Source organism: Aythya ferina, assembly GCF_964211825.1.
Source record: "Aythya ferina genome assembly, chromosome: 2".
NCBI classification, from domain to species: domain Eukaryota; kingdom Metazoa; phylum Chordata; class Aves; order Anseriformes; family Anatidae; genus Aythya; species Aythya ferina.
Window position 1 is genome coordinate 63,306,395 of NC_140297.1, and position 14,661 is coordinate 63,321,055.

The 14,661-nt window shown below is 39.0% G+C and overlaps 1 protein-coding gene across 8 annotated transcripts in view; it reads right to left on the minus strand.

The window, feature by feature from the left end:
* ELMO1 (engulfment and cell motility 1) overlaps positions 1–14,661 on the minus strand; it is a 317,584-nt gene that overhangs the window by 288,042 nt on the left and 14,881 nt on the right. For 2 of the 8 annotated variants that reach the window (XM_084508952.1, XM_084508951.1), the window contains one exon: positions 10,408–10,443. The exons of the other annotated variants lie outside the window; for them this stretch is intronic. The gene's annotated coding sequence lies outside the window, so the exon portion shown is untranslated. The remainder of the gene's footprint in view (positions 1–10,407; positions 10,444–14,661) is intronic. 8 annotated transcript variants of the gene reach the window in all.

A 14,661-nucleotide genomic window follows, 5' to 3' on the forward strand; every position in this document is an offset into this window, starting at 1 on the left:
GTCTGTCCCCTCTGCCGTTTTGACTCACCACCACCCAGTTCAGGGAAGCCTACTGGCAGAACAGTAAGCAGCAGAAAGGAGTGGAAGGCTTTCTTGTTACCGGGTTAGCTCTTGGAAACCACTCACCACAGGCACAGTGCAAGTGAGGGGGCAGGACTAAGGCAGCTCCCATCGGTGTAGAGTATGGTTGTGGTGGCAGGGCAGACAGCCCGCACCTCCCTATAAACCTAGCTCTTGATGGATTCCACATCAGGAATTTGGCTAACACACCCACAGGTGGTGTAAGTGGAAAGGACCACAACTCTCATCTTCCCCTGAGCCATGCTGGCTGTATGAGGAAGGAGCAACTGAGAGCCCTAACTCTAAGAAAATGGCGAGATGTAAAAATCAGTGAAAGTACCCGAAGAGCAGCCAGCTCCTGAGCACTGGTCCCAGCTAGGAAAGCAGGGACCTTACTTCACCTTGCTTTTGCAGCAACGAAGCCCCAGTAAGCATTTGCAGCAGCACACGCTTCTAGCTTCCCCACTTCAGATCTGTTTTTATTCATCAGACTTTCCACATGGTAATCCCAGAAGAGCAATTATAATGCAATACTTTCAGCATCAAATTGGAGAGGACAAATTTGTGGCCACAGCTGTGGCCTGTTATCTGTACTTCATCACTCCAGTTCATCACAGCATAAACTCCGTAATTCTTCAAACTCCTACATGCTTCTATGCCACAACAGCAATTAATTTGTCTCTGCCATCCTATACCATTAAAATAAAACTGTAACATACCTCAATCTGAAAAACGTACAGTCCCAGCCCTACCCAACCTCTTCATAATTTAAAGAGGAACTCCACAACTTCAGCATTTAAGAATTAGAACTTTTGTCAGAAATTATCTTTATTCATATGCTTATTTTCAAAGGATATGGGTAGATCTGACAACAGCACCCTCTCCATTAGCTCAACTTTTTAGTGAGTCACAAAAAAAAAAATAATAGTTTTTCTCCTAAAGTCAAAGCATAAAAATAAAGCTTACTGAACTGTTTTCATAGTTCTCTTGACATGGAAAATAAAAATCAGAACTAATCCACTATAAAGAACTTAAGATTAAGTAGTAGTTTTAAAGATAATTCCAGCTAAGATACATCACCCTATAAATCTGTGCATAGGGAATTCATTTGATAATGCCCTCATTATGTGAGCACAGCCCTTTAATACTTTTAGTTGAAGCTTTTCCTGATAACATTGTAATTGGCTTTTCATATCATGAAAAGAGGATTTCCTTTCTGTCATTTGAAAAAAAAAAAAAAAGTTAATGGCTTTTACAACTCCACCCAATATTAAAATAACATTCATTAGCTGTAATAACAATTCCTAGTTACATCATAAACAGATACCTCACTTCAAAGCAAAGATAATTTTAAACTTGAGTGACCGAGGTTTTAATCAAAAAGAAAATTCACATTCAAGTCACTCCAGCTCTATTTGAACATCTATTCCCTCAGCTTGCTCAGTTCCATTCTCAACTCTTGGAAGCAAGCATAGTTCATATTAGTTCACTTATATTCCATAAGGAGGACAGAATGGCCTTGATATTCCTCTTAGCAATAAGACTAAGCCACATGCAGGTTTCTAAGCAGGAACACACCATTTTCAAAATAAAACTGGATTTCATGATGTAATTAAATACCCCATGCATGTGTCACAGCCATACCACTCAATAAGCTCAGTGATATAAGAGTGAGCTCAGAAAACAGACCCTGCAATAGGAAAAAGCCTAAATACAGCACACATCCCTTTGTGTAAAAGCCATCTCAGGGAAGGAGGAAAAAAAAGGAAAAAAGCAAACCACAATGGCATGGCATAGCAGCCTAGAAGACAACAACCTAAAGGCCAGACAGCCTGGGATAAGAAGGCATTGGCTTTCAACCTTGCACACAGCATTTCTCCCTTGGCCTGCCATCCTCTCCTAACCGGTGTGCTCTGCTCTCCTTCACAGTGCTGACCTGGATCCTGAGCTTCATGTCTCCTGATAGCTGAAGATGCTGCCACTCCACCCCAAATATGAAAGCATCTCCTGTTCTCTTCCACTTGCCCCCAAGCCTGAGAGGGAACTAAAGAACAGGTTGGTTCCCCACACACACCGCAGCACAAAAGCCACTAGCCAAAGCCTGGACCCAAGAACCAGAGCTAACTACCATGTCAGCAGTACCCAAATAAGAAGCCATGAAGCTAGTTTTTGTTTTTTCCCTCCACTGAAAAGATTTGTGAGTCTAGTTAACATCAATATTTTTCTCATCTGCACCACTTGGAAAAAATAATAATAATAAAAACACTGAAGCCCTAACAGTGCTCCAGCTCTTTGTATCGCTCTGACATGCAGAATGATGTACTCATGCAATAGAAGACAGCAACATTAACACATTCAGTACATAATAGACTTTACAAAGTATTAAGGCATAAGGCTTTACAAAGTATTAAGGCATAGCTTCCAAGTTCAGTGGACCTCTACAAGTTTTCCTGAGGCTTAACTAAAGAACAAATGCAGCAAAGTCGAAATGAGCAAGCATCTCAGTTGCAGCAGTCTTCAAAATAATTCTTGCTAGCTACCCTGCAGGCCCTTTTCAAATTATTTGTGCAAGACAGTGTGCGCTTTCCAGATTTTCCTTTCCACTCTGCTGGGATAGGTGGATTATAAAGGAACATATTCAGTTTGCTATCCTCAGTACCTAAATTGGAATGAAAAACTATTTTCCTCAGCTTGAATGCATCATCTTCACTATGACCATGACTGTTTAAATCCTGTTGCTTTAAAAGAATAAGATGTATATTGTTTTGTTAAATGGTTTTACGTGACAATTCAAAATGAAATATAGCTAAATGCATACTGCTTTGTACCTGAGCAAACTCACATGGATAACCAATTAAAAAGAAATCTAAAAGAAACAACCATTTATCTGCGGAGATTAAAAGAAACAAAACACCAACAACCTTCCAAAAACAAGCCTCGGCTCATAGTCGGAATACATAACAAATTAATGAGATTCCAAAAAAAATGAGCTTCAGAAATAATAGTTTTACTGCACATTATAAAGTACATCTCCGTGTTTTACAGACCTTCTGTTGACTCATTCCTTCCCACAGATGACAGCCTTCTTTCCTCTTTTGCTTTATCATCGTGCCCTTTACTCTGCAGCTAACTATCCTTTCCTGTCAGACACATACCTATGCAAGTTCAAAGATATATTCGCTAACTTGAATTTAGCTTTGAAATCTGCTGCTTGCACTTCATGACTGAAAACAATTTTTGCAACTCAAATTGCTTACCTAGTCCGGTTCCATAACAATTAGACTAACAAGAGTTATTACCTCTGTGAACAAATGTTGTTTTTTTAATGCAGTCATTTAGCTTCATGAGCTCAGGCTTTTAGAATAACATCAGGAGTTGATATTTGCAATAAAGCCCCAGGAGATGGTATCACTGCTAACTTTGTGACCTCCAAATCTCAATAGATTTTCTGGGAAGTTCTGGAACTTGCCAGTTTACGTGTTACTGACATATACTCTTAGGCATGCAAATATGAATCATTGCCTAGGTACAACCAAATTCTGCGATTTGTCCATGGGCTTATGCTCACTGCAACAATTTCAGGGCTGATTTGCTTAGCATCCCTCCCACAAAACTACTGACCCAAGCCCATTCACAATAGAAACCAGTGCAAACTGAATAGGTGAGGCACGGAGGTTCAGGGCACAGACCTAGAGCTGAGATAAACATATCTTTTTATTTGGCAGTCTCCCTACATTTTGATGAAACATGAAGGACCTCATGCATCCTGAAGAGTCCTACCACATAGGAGAAGGAATACATTAACTGCCCAACATACCGTTTACTTGCATGCAACGTTGCAAAGTGGCAGCCCACAATGCATTCCTGCCCTGGTAGATCCTGGTGCAGATTATCAGCATGAACTCTGCTGATAAGACTTTCACCGAGGTCATGCAGAAAGTGACTGGCAGAGTTTAAAGTATAAAATACAGAGAAAAACTCTTTGCCTTTGGTTTCCAGGAGGAAAGATTTCAGCACTCAACTCCTTAATTCAAGTCTTCTGCTACAGCTGTAAGAGCAGCTTCTCACACACACAGCAAACAGTACAGGAATCAAGAAAGATACAAAAGGAGACCAACTAACTACTGAAATGTGCAAAGTCTTTATTTCTTTAAGATATTGCATAGATTCTGAAGATGACTAAGAATTTTATTCATGAAAAATCTACCCCAAATAACTCAAAGAACATTCAGCGTGGGAGGTTCTTTTGCAAAAATTAAATAGCAATTGTGATGAAGTAGTATCTTGTGTCGTTACCAAAGAATTTACATTTTGCTCATGCTCTTACCTAACTGTGTATAGCCAGGAACCATACACAAGGGATACCAGACAAGTTGTTATCTCAAAATGTAGAGTTATTTAAGAAAAAAACAAGGGGGGGGGGGGGGGGGGGGAAGGTGCAACAGTGGGGGGGAGCAAAAGGAAGGTTGATTTTAAAAACAATCTTAGGGCAAAATTCTCACTTTGGAGGTACCCAACAGATCTCACTTCTAGTTGATATCAGCTAACGATCTGCACAGAGCCAGTTTTAGCTAGCATTTTCTGAATTGCTAAGTACAGAGCATTTTGGATCTATTTGTACTTGAACTACATATCACTGAGTTACCTGTATCCGTAGCAAATGCCTCATGATTTGAAACCTTGTGCCTCAAAAGACTTGCCAGAAGACAACGAAGGCTATTGGCACAAACCAGTATTTGCTATAGAATTTGTAAAGTATGCTTTTTAGAATTCTCCCATTCTCCCTCACCTTTGCTATATCCACAGGAACGTGATTTTAGTAAGTGAAGCCGTGAGTCCTCTCCTTTCAAGAGCACCATCTAGACGTTTCATGAACATCATCAATAGTTACTCTTACAATACTATCATTAAAGCATGTATATTTTTTCGGGATCTCAGTTTTCAAAGCTGTTGATAACTTAGAAATAAAACTAAATAAAAACTTAAAAGAAACCTTGAAAACCTTATTATACACACTGGGTAGATAAAAAAAAAATAACTGGCTTTTGAGGGGCACAGCATTACTACCAAAACTACTGTCCCTTAAGCATTCAGCTTAGGGTTGAGGGCATAATACTTATTTGTTGTCTTACTTCTGTAAATCCAAAAGAAAAAAGTATATCATGGCTATATCCTGATTTGCTTTTTAAAATGTATAAAAACAGTTCTCCTATTTCAAATGTCTTTTGCTTAACAGTAAAACAATACATCTGTTCAGTTGAGATCAAACACTGTCCTAAACTGATGGAGTTAGACAACGTGCTATTATGCTTCAAAGTCACATATAGCACATATCAAATGAAACGTCAGAAAAGCAAGGCATTTAAATGCATATTTGACATACTTTTTGCAACTCAGTATGTTTCACTTCTCAATGGGGCTGTGGGTGGGAGAGGAAAAGGTTGGTTTATTATGGATTTGAGAGTAAAGGCATTGCTTGGCAATTCAAATCATCAGATGCTACAACTGCCCACTGCTAGATGTTGCCACATTCTGGAAAAATACATGCCAGAAATCATCATGCTGCATATCCAGAGGGAGCCCTTACAATCACTGTCTGTATGCTGCAACATTATACAGCCTTCATGCTGTAATTCCAACGTGAGTAATTTCTGAGGAAACTTTCAAGCCATTCATTCTTGTTTGTGCATAACAACATTTACTATTCCCAAGTACCCCACGTCACTGGATTTACATCAAGCCTTGAACAATGAAGCAAAAGTAGTGTCTTTTGAAAGGTCCAAATCTGCTGCTGCCATTTTGTAAACTAACTTCTACACTACTAGGTTCTGGTCAGTCAAAGCAAGGTTTCTCTCACATTTTGTCTCCAATTCTCTAAGGGGGAAAAAGTATTTACCACCTCTTGATTAATGTGAGTATACTTTACTCATGTAAAATTATGTGTTAAAAAAAAAAAACACAAAGCACATTTTAAGATTACATTAATAAACTAGGCCAGATGTAGATGCCTGAATTCCACATACATTAAATCTGCAGTTTGATTGTCTTCATCACAATTTCATTAAAAAAAAAAAAGCTATATTAATGAGCAAAGTTCCTGAAAATCATTGATTTTCCCCAGCTCCTTTCTCATCCTTGCATTAATGAACAAAGCCAAAGACAAATTTTATATTTCAATTTGGATGCTAACCAAGTACCATCACAAAGATGTTATTTACCATTTCTCACATAGAGGGCTCTTAGTCTCTTCTTGAAGATGTTAAAATCAGTATCATTAATTTATAAATAAAGGTTCTGAGACTCAGAGGACTGAACTGGGTAATATAAGTTAGCAGAGGGAGCTAGTCAACATGATCATGGTAATGCACAAGAAATACTATCCTTGAATTTACACTGAACTAGCTACTCTCTTCTACAGCTCATTTGAATGTCTCAATTTGCCTACAAGAAAATAGTGAAAGTAAATTCATATAAATGTTACTAAAAGCAGATTAATAAAATTACATTAAATTTTTAGAGCCATTCGGTTAAAATGTAAATGCTTTTAATTTGATTTAATGTACTTCACCAAGGAACTAAATGAGCTAAACCCACTTAAGTTGCACTTAAAAGCTCTTGCATAGAACTACTGTGTAATTTTAAAAGTTCCATTTCCAAAGTGAACCTTAATACAGATTATTTTTTCCAAGTGCTAGTATGGTGACAAGCCCTCTGCATACACTAAAGGTCACTTTTTCAAAGAAGCTGAATAACCTTATATGTAGCATAATAGATGGAGATCACTGATGATTTGCTGCAGACCTCAGACTATGACACATCAATTTCTCACTTACCTACCCTCAAATAACAGAATTCAGATCACCTTGATCTGAGGTTAAATGTTACCCACCTACTAGAAATCAAATCTTCATTTTTGAGCTTGTAGCAAAAAACAGTTTCCAACTTGGTCTCAACCAGATTTATCAGTTTTATGGTCTCTTAAATCTGAAGGGCAGATTTCACATAAAACAGCTAATCTTATTTACTAATGCGAAGATTGGTCGTCTACAGAAGGATTAGATTTTGCATTGTTTAATTTCACATATGTCTTCACTTCAGTTGATTGAAACGCTCCTCCTTCAGAAGCAGTTTTCCAGCTTTCCTTGTGACAAGATGGTATCTTGCAGGAGGTTCCTTGAGGACATAAGAAGTAGGCTGATTATTCTGTGGGCAAAGCTTCCTCACATCTATAAAGGCTGCATGTGTAAAACCCTTCACCAAGATGACCATGCTTGAGAGTCAGGCACCAGCCCACAAACTCCTTTGTGAAATCACAGAAGGACTCTGCCTTCCAGTTCAGAACATTTAGTAGTACACAACGAGATCTGGAGATGCAGTTCTTCCTAACATTGCCTTTTCACCTGACAGCTGCTACTCCACAGCAAAGCTATAGAAACTGTTCTGTAGGTCAGGTCTTTCATGCAGCCCAACAATCACCTCACCCAACCTACGCATCAACATCCTGGAGGGTGGTGGCCCAGGGGAATAGGTCAGCAGCCAGATTTGGAGGGGAAGGCAAGGAGACCCAACCACGAAAGTGCAGGAACTAGTGTATGGCAAGTTGGTATTTGACATCTTGGTCTTGATGGGGATGAGAACAACAATCACAACAAACGCCACACACATTCCTAATATTGTCAACTAATGAAAGTAAAATAAATATAAAACTAAAAGAGGTTGCATAATGCGTACAAGCCAGCATGCAAAGGTAAATCAGATTCTTCTACAACTTGAAACCTAACCTGTTAGCTTGTGCAGAAGACTATGAACTGTTTTCACTGAGATTTTAGCTTAAATTAGTTAAATTAAGAACCCACCCTTTTTCATAGTTAATTCAAGGCTACAGATGAAACCAGAAATGCATCTCCTCCCACTCCTATCACCCACCTCCACAGAAAAATATTTAAATAGCAGAGATTTGTAATCTAGAACAAAGAGTAATATTCTATTAAGTATCAGCTCATTTAAATAAAACTCTCTCCAGCTTTAATGCATTCTGAAATGCCTCCTCACTGCTTTGTTATTTACTTGATATGTCACACTAGGTCTCTCAAATATTAGGATACATTTTTTTATGTATACAAGCCTGTAATAATAGATATAAGGTATTTATAATTTCAAATAATTGCCTGAATGTCTTCTGAATATCAGTAAAATATTCTGTAGCTACATAGCTGACTTTTTGTTACAGCTTCATTACCTAAAGAATTCTTTACTGTTTGCAGGTATTCCAGAATTCCTGATCATTTTAACTGAACGCACTCAATCTCTTTCCCACTAACCTCTTCTGTGGGCCATTACTACAGAACTAAATCTCACAACCTGATGTATTTATTCTCATGATATCCACCTTAGATAGCAATACCAGACAGCATTAGTTACTACATTGAGAGAAAAAACTAGTAGGTAATCACATACACCAGAAGCATACAAAAGCTTAAATATAGGATCAGTAATTGAATGGAGCTGAAATACAAATTTACCCAATTTTAGGATAAAGCATCAAAGACTAGGACATTCTCACGTGACATACAAGGGTCAAACCCTATTGTTCTCATGGCGATGACTTCAGATTGGAAAGGTCAGAAAAATACAACTCACTCTCCACAAAATTGTTCAAGCAATATAAACACAGTGTGAAGTGCGTTCACTCCGTGCCTATTAAGCATAACTAGAAACTAAATCTGGGGTGAAATGAGGATAAAAATATGCCATTTAACTGAACACAAACAAGGTGATACCCCAGAGAAACCAAACTTATTTTTTCCATCATAAATCTGAAATGACTGAATAAACTGTAGCGAAACAGAGATGAGTAGCTCATCCAGCTAATGGGATGTGTGCAGTATAATGCGTAACAGGAGTAGCCAGAAGCATTCGCTGCACAGAATGAAGTATTCGTGAGTACTTTGGTCACATCAAGAGGGACTTTTGAACCTTGAGAACTATTATTCCCTCTACAATAACTAACCAGACCCTCTTTCCTGATGTGAAGCTTCCAGATTAAGCTTGGAGCACATTCACTTGCCATGTAACTTGGTTGTAGTTGTAGTGTCCTGAGTTGCCAGCTCAGCGCAGACTGACCTTCCTCCCAACAGGCTTTTCACAATGAGCACTGACCCAGGCTCCAGCAGAACAAGAAGGCAGACAGCAATAGCAGATCAATTAGAAAGCAGCAGAAATGCCCTAGCATTTGTGAGATAAGGGCAGGGAAATCAGACAGCTCCCCTGAGAGAGGGAGTTAGGAGAATACAATATACAATTTTACTGATTGTGGAGTCCATTTTCCCCAAGTCACCCCAGCAGCAACTACCCTGAAGGGACCGAGAACAGATGGCTTCACAGTTTTAACAGGCTACGTAAGGTAAGATACAGTACCATCCAAACAGCACAGGACTGATAATATCTTTAACCTCAATGTAATAACCATTTAAAAAAAAAAAAAAAGATGACAAAAAAAAAAAACACAACCCAGAACTGTACTAAATCTACTTAAGTGTCTGATTCAAAAATTCAAAGCAGTTTTCAGATGGTAGATTGCATTGTGTAAACACTCCTTTGCAGTGGGGAAAAAAGTTGGGATTTGTAAAGAACAAGGATGTGATTTTTGTAAAAACAGAGTATTATGTAGGTATCTATCCAACCCCAATGGTAGGGGGGCTGGAATTAGAAGATCTTTAAGGTCCCTCCCAACCCATATAATTCTATGATCAATTATTTTATATATTTATATAAATTATTTGATTTTCTATTTATCAAGTACTTGTAAAAGTGCTCAGTGTTATCACTGAGTGAAACTAAGTTAAACAAGAAAATGTCATCTTCTGTAAGAAACTGAAGATCTAACTGACAAAAGGGGATAGAGAAGATGCAGTGAGAACCCCAAGATGAAAGATGAATATTTTGATACCTTTGCATTTGATTGCTTCCTGTTTGCACATCTGAGCCAGTGTTCTTGCTACAAGGTGGCTGACACTTGGGCAAGTGTTTCAGAGGAGACTATTGGTAAGGCACTTCAGAAGCAGAAGTAGCACAGAGAAAGCCAAAGTCAAGATGAGGCAAAAAAGACAAATTTGGAATCACTATTAGCACAGGGAAGAGAAGCATGAAGGATGAATTAAGTAATCTGAAAAGAGCTGAGGATAAGGAAATAAAGCTGCAGGGACTTGACACTTAAAACATAAAGTTAATAGAGAGCCGCTGTAAGAACTTGCAGCTGATGCTGATGTAATAAGAGGAAGATAGACCAGAGCTACCCTGCTCTGCAGGATGGTTAGAATAATCATCACGGCTATTCAGGAGACCTACCGGATGAATGCAGGCAATGAAGGAATTCAGTACCTCCTGTTTAAAATGAGAGAAACAGTAATGCAGTTAGAGAAAAAAAAAAATGAGCAGTTTTGTTGTTGGTGTTTTTTGTGTTTTTTTTTTTTTTTTTTTTTTTTGTTGTTGTTGTTTTTGTTTTTTTTTTTTAAGCCAAGCTCTCAAGACTTCAGAGCACATTCATTACTAGAAGACCAACATGTCACATCTCTTTATAAAAAGTTTGTGAGTATACTAGCCAAGAGTTATTTTGGCAATGTAAAAACACTGCTGTCGCAGATGGGCTTCATACAAATGAGTTATTATTTTCTTAATAAATGTGCTTTTTCCCCAAAATAAATTCTCAACCCATGCAAGCCCTCAAATTTATTTTTCTCCTCACCTACAAATATAAGACAAAATAAGACATTGTTTGTTTGTTTTCTTTACTTGATAGGAGACTGATTTTTTCTCCAGTTTGGTGGTACTCCAAGTGAAAAGGACAGCAGATACACTTTTGGCAACTGTACAGGGTGTTGTATTTTTTCCCCCCATAAAACACTTCACTGTGCCAGCTTTCTGTGAGTAACCTCAGAAATACTATACTTTTTCTGACACATGACAGTAGTGCAGTTAGTAAATAAATTAGACCCATATGAAAACGTGATTCATGTGCAGTGTCATTACTCCAAAGAATAAGGTGGTGCAGGGCTATCGGAGGTCATCCTATACACAAACCTTCAAATGAAAATTCTTCCCCCAGACTTTTGCAAAGCCCTTTTTGCAGCTCTTCAACACTTCACAGTCACTGTGCAAAACTTTCAAGCCACATAAGCGTCCCTCTCGCAAGGAAGCATGAAGTTCCAGCATAAAGCTGATCAGACAGAACTGCATCCTCATGACACCTCACACACGGACAGAGTAAGAGGCATCAGTGGTTTCACTGCAACCATACAAAAACCAAATGAGTTTGAGAGGTTTCAGATAATTATCTTTTTTTTTTTTTTTTTTTTTATCTGCATAAAGAACAGGAAGGCGCAAACAAGCATAAAAATCTAGTATGGAAGCAACACTTTCACCACAAGACATACAAATGACTGTTCGTAAGTCTGGCTACATTACAAAAAGTTTGTAACATGCACACGTCATAGTTTGCACTGAGAGTAAGTATCTCAGTATTTGAACTAGGCTAGCAATTCTTAAGTCAGCATTGCCTGCCATGCCATGCAAGTGCCCTCAGTCAGCATATGTAAAGGATCACCCTGCTGAAGGCTTTTCATGCTGAGATCTCACACACATGCTCAGAGCAAGTAGCTATTGCTGGCACCATCAGCCAGAACACATGCATGCCTGTGATTTTTACACAAATTGATGTCACATCCAGAACGAGCGAATTTCAAGATGCCATAGTCTACACAGAGAAGTTTATTAATACCAACCCTTTTTACTTCCCCCTCCTCTCCCACATGTCAGCAGTTACAGGTCCAGATCTAGAAGATGAAGGGGATTACTGCAGAAAGCCGAAGAGCTTGGCAGTATAACCAGACTGGGAGTAGGAAGCCAGGCAGATGCAGAAGGCCTGGCCTGACACAGCTTCTGACCCACTTTATCAGCTTGGCTACGCTGCTTTCCTTCTTGGTGCTGCTGCTTCTCTCCATCTCTGTACGAGCTTACACAATCAGGCTGAAATCTTCAGGGCAGCGACTGCCTCTCCACATGCTTGGCGAGCAACAGCTTATAGGCTTGACTCATAGCTTAGTGAAAGAGAGGGGCTGATTTTACTGGGATCTGCCATGCCAAGAATAAAACCATCATTTCACTTAAATAATGAAGAGTACCCACAGTTCAACCTGTCAGTATTCTTTAAAAATATGTACAGCTGGAAGAGTGGCATGTTGCTCTCATTCACTAGTTTGCCATATCCATATTGACAGCCACGATCTCCTCACAAGGTCTATTTGGGGAGACGTTGCTCCCAGAGTCCGTGTTTTCAGTCTCTGTCCTCTTTTCCCCCCACCCCTCCTGCTTTATTCCCTCCTCCTGTATAGCCCCTCAGTCACGTCAGGCAAACTATTTGTGAGACAGGGAGCTGGTCCAAGTCTCAAGTGAGCAGAAAAAAAAAAAAAAAGCGCCTAAAGAAAAACAAACATCTTATTTTTAACCTGGATCCGTTCCCTGACTGAGCTTATTCCCCACCACAACAGGTGTATCAACACACCTGAGGAAGACATGGAGCAAGCGAGGCTGCAGCTATTCCTGAAAGAGATGAATGTATCCATGACAGTGGCAGGAAGGGTTTTAAAATATTAGTCTTAGAGTAGGGGGGTCTTGCACTGGGGAACTCTTCAAACATCACAAAACAGACTAAATACATATTCCTTATGTTTTTCACAGTTTCCTTTGCCAGTTTGGCTAATTATACGATATTTAAGTTTAAACATATGTTGCCTCCCTTGCAGTGAATCCTCTCCTCCTACATGATACAGCAGTGAAGTCATCTTGCTGACTTCAAGCTGAATCCTGCACCTTCTCACGTAGGTGGGCATTTTTAGTTCATCTGGAGAGCAGTCCAGCCCCAAGAGTGCAATAATTCTTGTTGCAAGAAGCCACCAGTAGCTCTACCAGCCCAGGTATCCCAAAACACACCATCCAGGTGCCATATATTAAAGAACCAGCATAACTTCCACTATCCCAGACATCTGTTTCTTAAAAGCTAGAAGACACTCAGGACACATCTGCATTGGTGGGAAAGGTGAACCAGCAGACCAGTGGCTTTTACTCTCCTTCCCTCTATACCATCAGCAATTCATTTGAAGATATTTGAGATTTATTTTTATTTTTTTTAAACCACAACACACAAGCAAATAAAATTCCAAATGGAAGGAAGTGGCAAAATAGTAAGCCAAAAGAAGTATTTAGAGGAGGAAAAAAATCTCGCAGGCCTTTACGAACCATCATGTACTGCTGACAGGAAAATCTTTGTTATTGTATTCCACATTACGAGTACCTTGAGTAAGAGGAACAGCAGCATACACCACAATAGCTGCATTTCATTAGCTTAGCAGAGCAGAGGATTTAAAGGGAAAAGACAGCAGCTGAAAATAATTGCATTAAATTAACATTAACCCACAAACCAAGAAGAGGCATATAATATTCAGGATGACTGCAGAAGCAGTAACTCAGAATTAATGTCTGTGGAAGACGAATAACCCCACTCTTGGAACTCTAACTGGGATTCGGAATCCTAAAGAAAGAAAGTTCACCCCAAACAGTGTTCCCCCAGAGAGGAAAATAAGGAAGGAAAGGAAAACATGGCCTAGTTAAAGATATCAGTAGGTAGTAAACACAGACTGCAAAATCATGTGATTCCCAAAGGACTAACATTTTTATGGTTTATAAACACATTCCCACACATTCCTTCTCAAAAAAGGACTTAGAAAATAAATCTGATTTTAAAAACCATAAATGAAACAGACATGTGAGAATTTAAACACTTAGGGCAGAAGAGAACAAAACCTCAGAGACTGGAGCAAAAATGGCAGTCAAGTTTGGAGTGGGCTAAAACACAGCCAGAAATGACAACTGTAATTCAATCTGTGGATGTACTTTACAACAGCCTTGATGCCACATGGGCTTAGAAAAGAACAGCATCACTAAAAAAGATGCTTAATAAATTAAACTGTTGGAACAGAGAGACACTTCACAATCTTGGAGTGTGCTTTCCTCAAGTTGAAGAGGGAAGTTATGCTAAGCTTGGGAAGGGACGTAATTACTTCAAATAAATAAGTAAATAATATTAAAGATGTCAAGTTACAGCACTCATTCATTTCATCTAGGAACAGGTATCAGAAGTAAGCAATGATGTTACTGAATAACAAAACTCCCCAGTTCTTTCTCCCAGTTCCAGCTGGAAAAGACACAGCCTGGTCAGACCCTTGGCTAACTATGAATCAGAAGGAAAAAGCAATCCACAAAATGAGGTCTGAAGAAAGTCATGGCAGAAGTTACCACATGACCACCAGAACTGATGCCTGGTTAGCCACTTGCCATCTGAATTTACATGGCTTCCCCAGTTGGAGATGAGTAATAAATTCTAATAAGCAAGCCAGCATTTGGAAACAATTAACATCCCATTTTCCTTAACCATCATGTTCAGGGAAGTTTATACGTCCCTTCCACAGCCCTGCAGGACACTACATTTTAACCTGTGGACTTCACAATTAAAGCAAAAACTAAGCAGCAAGGTGTTCATGCTGTAAG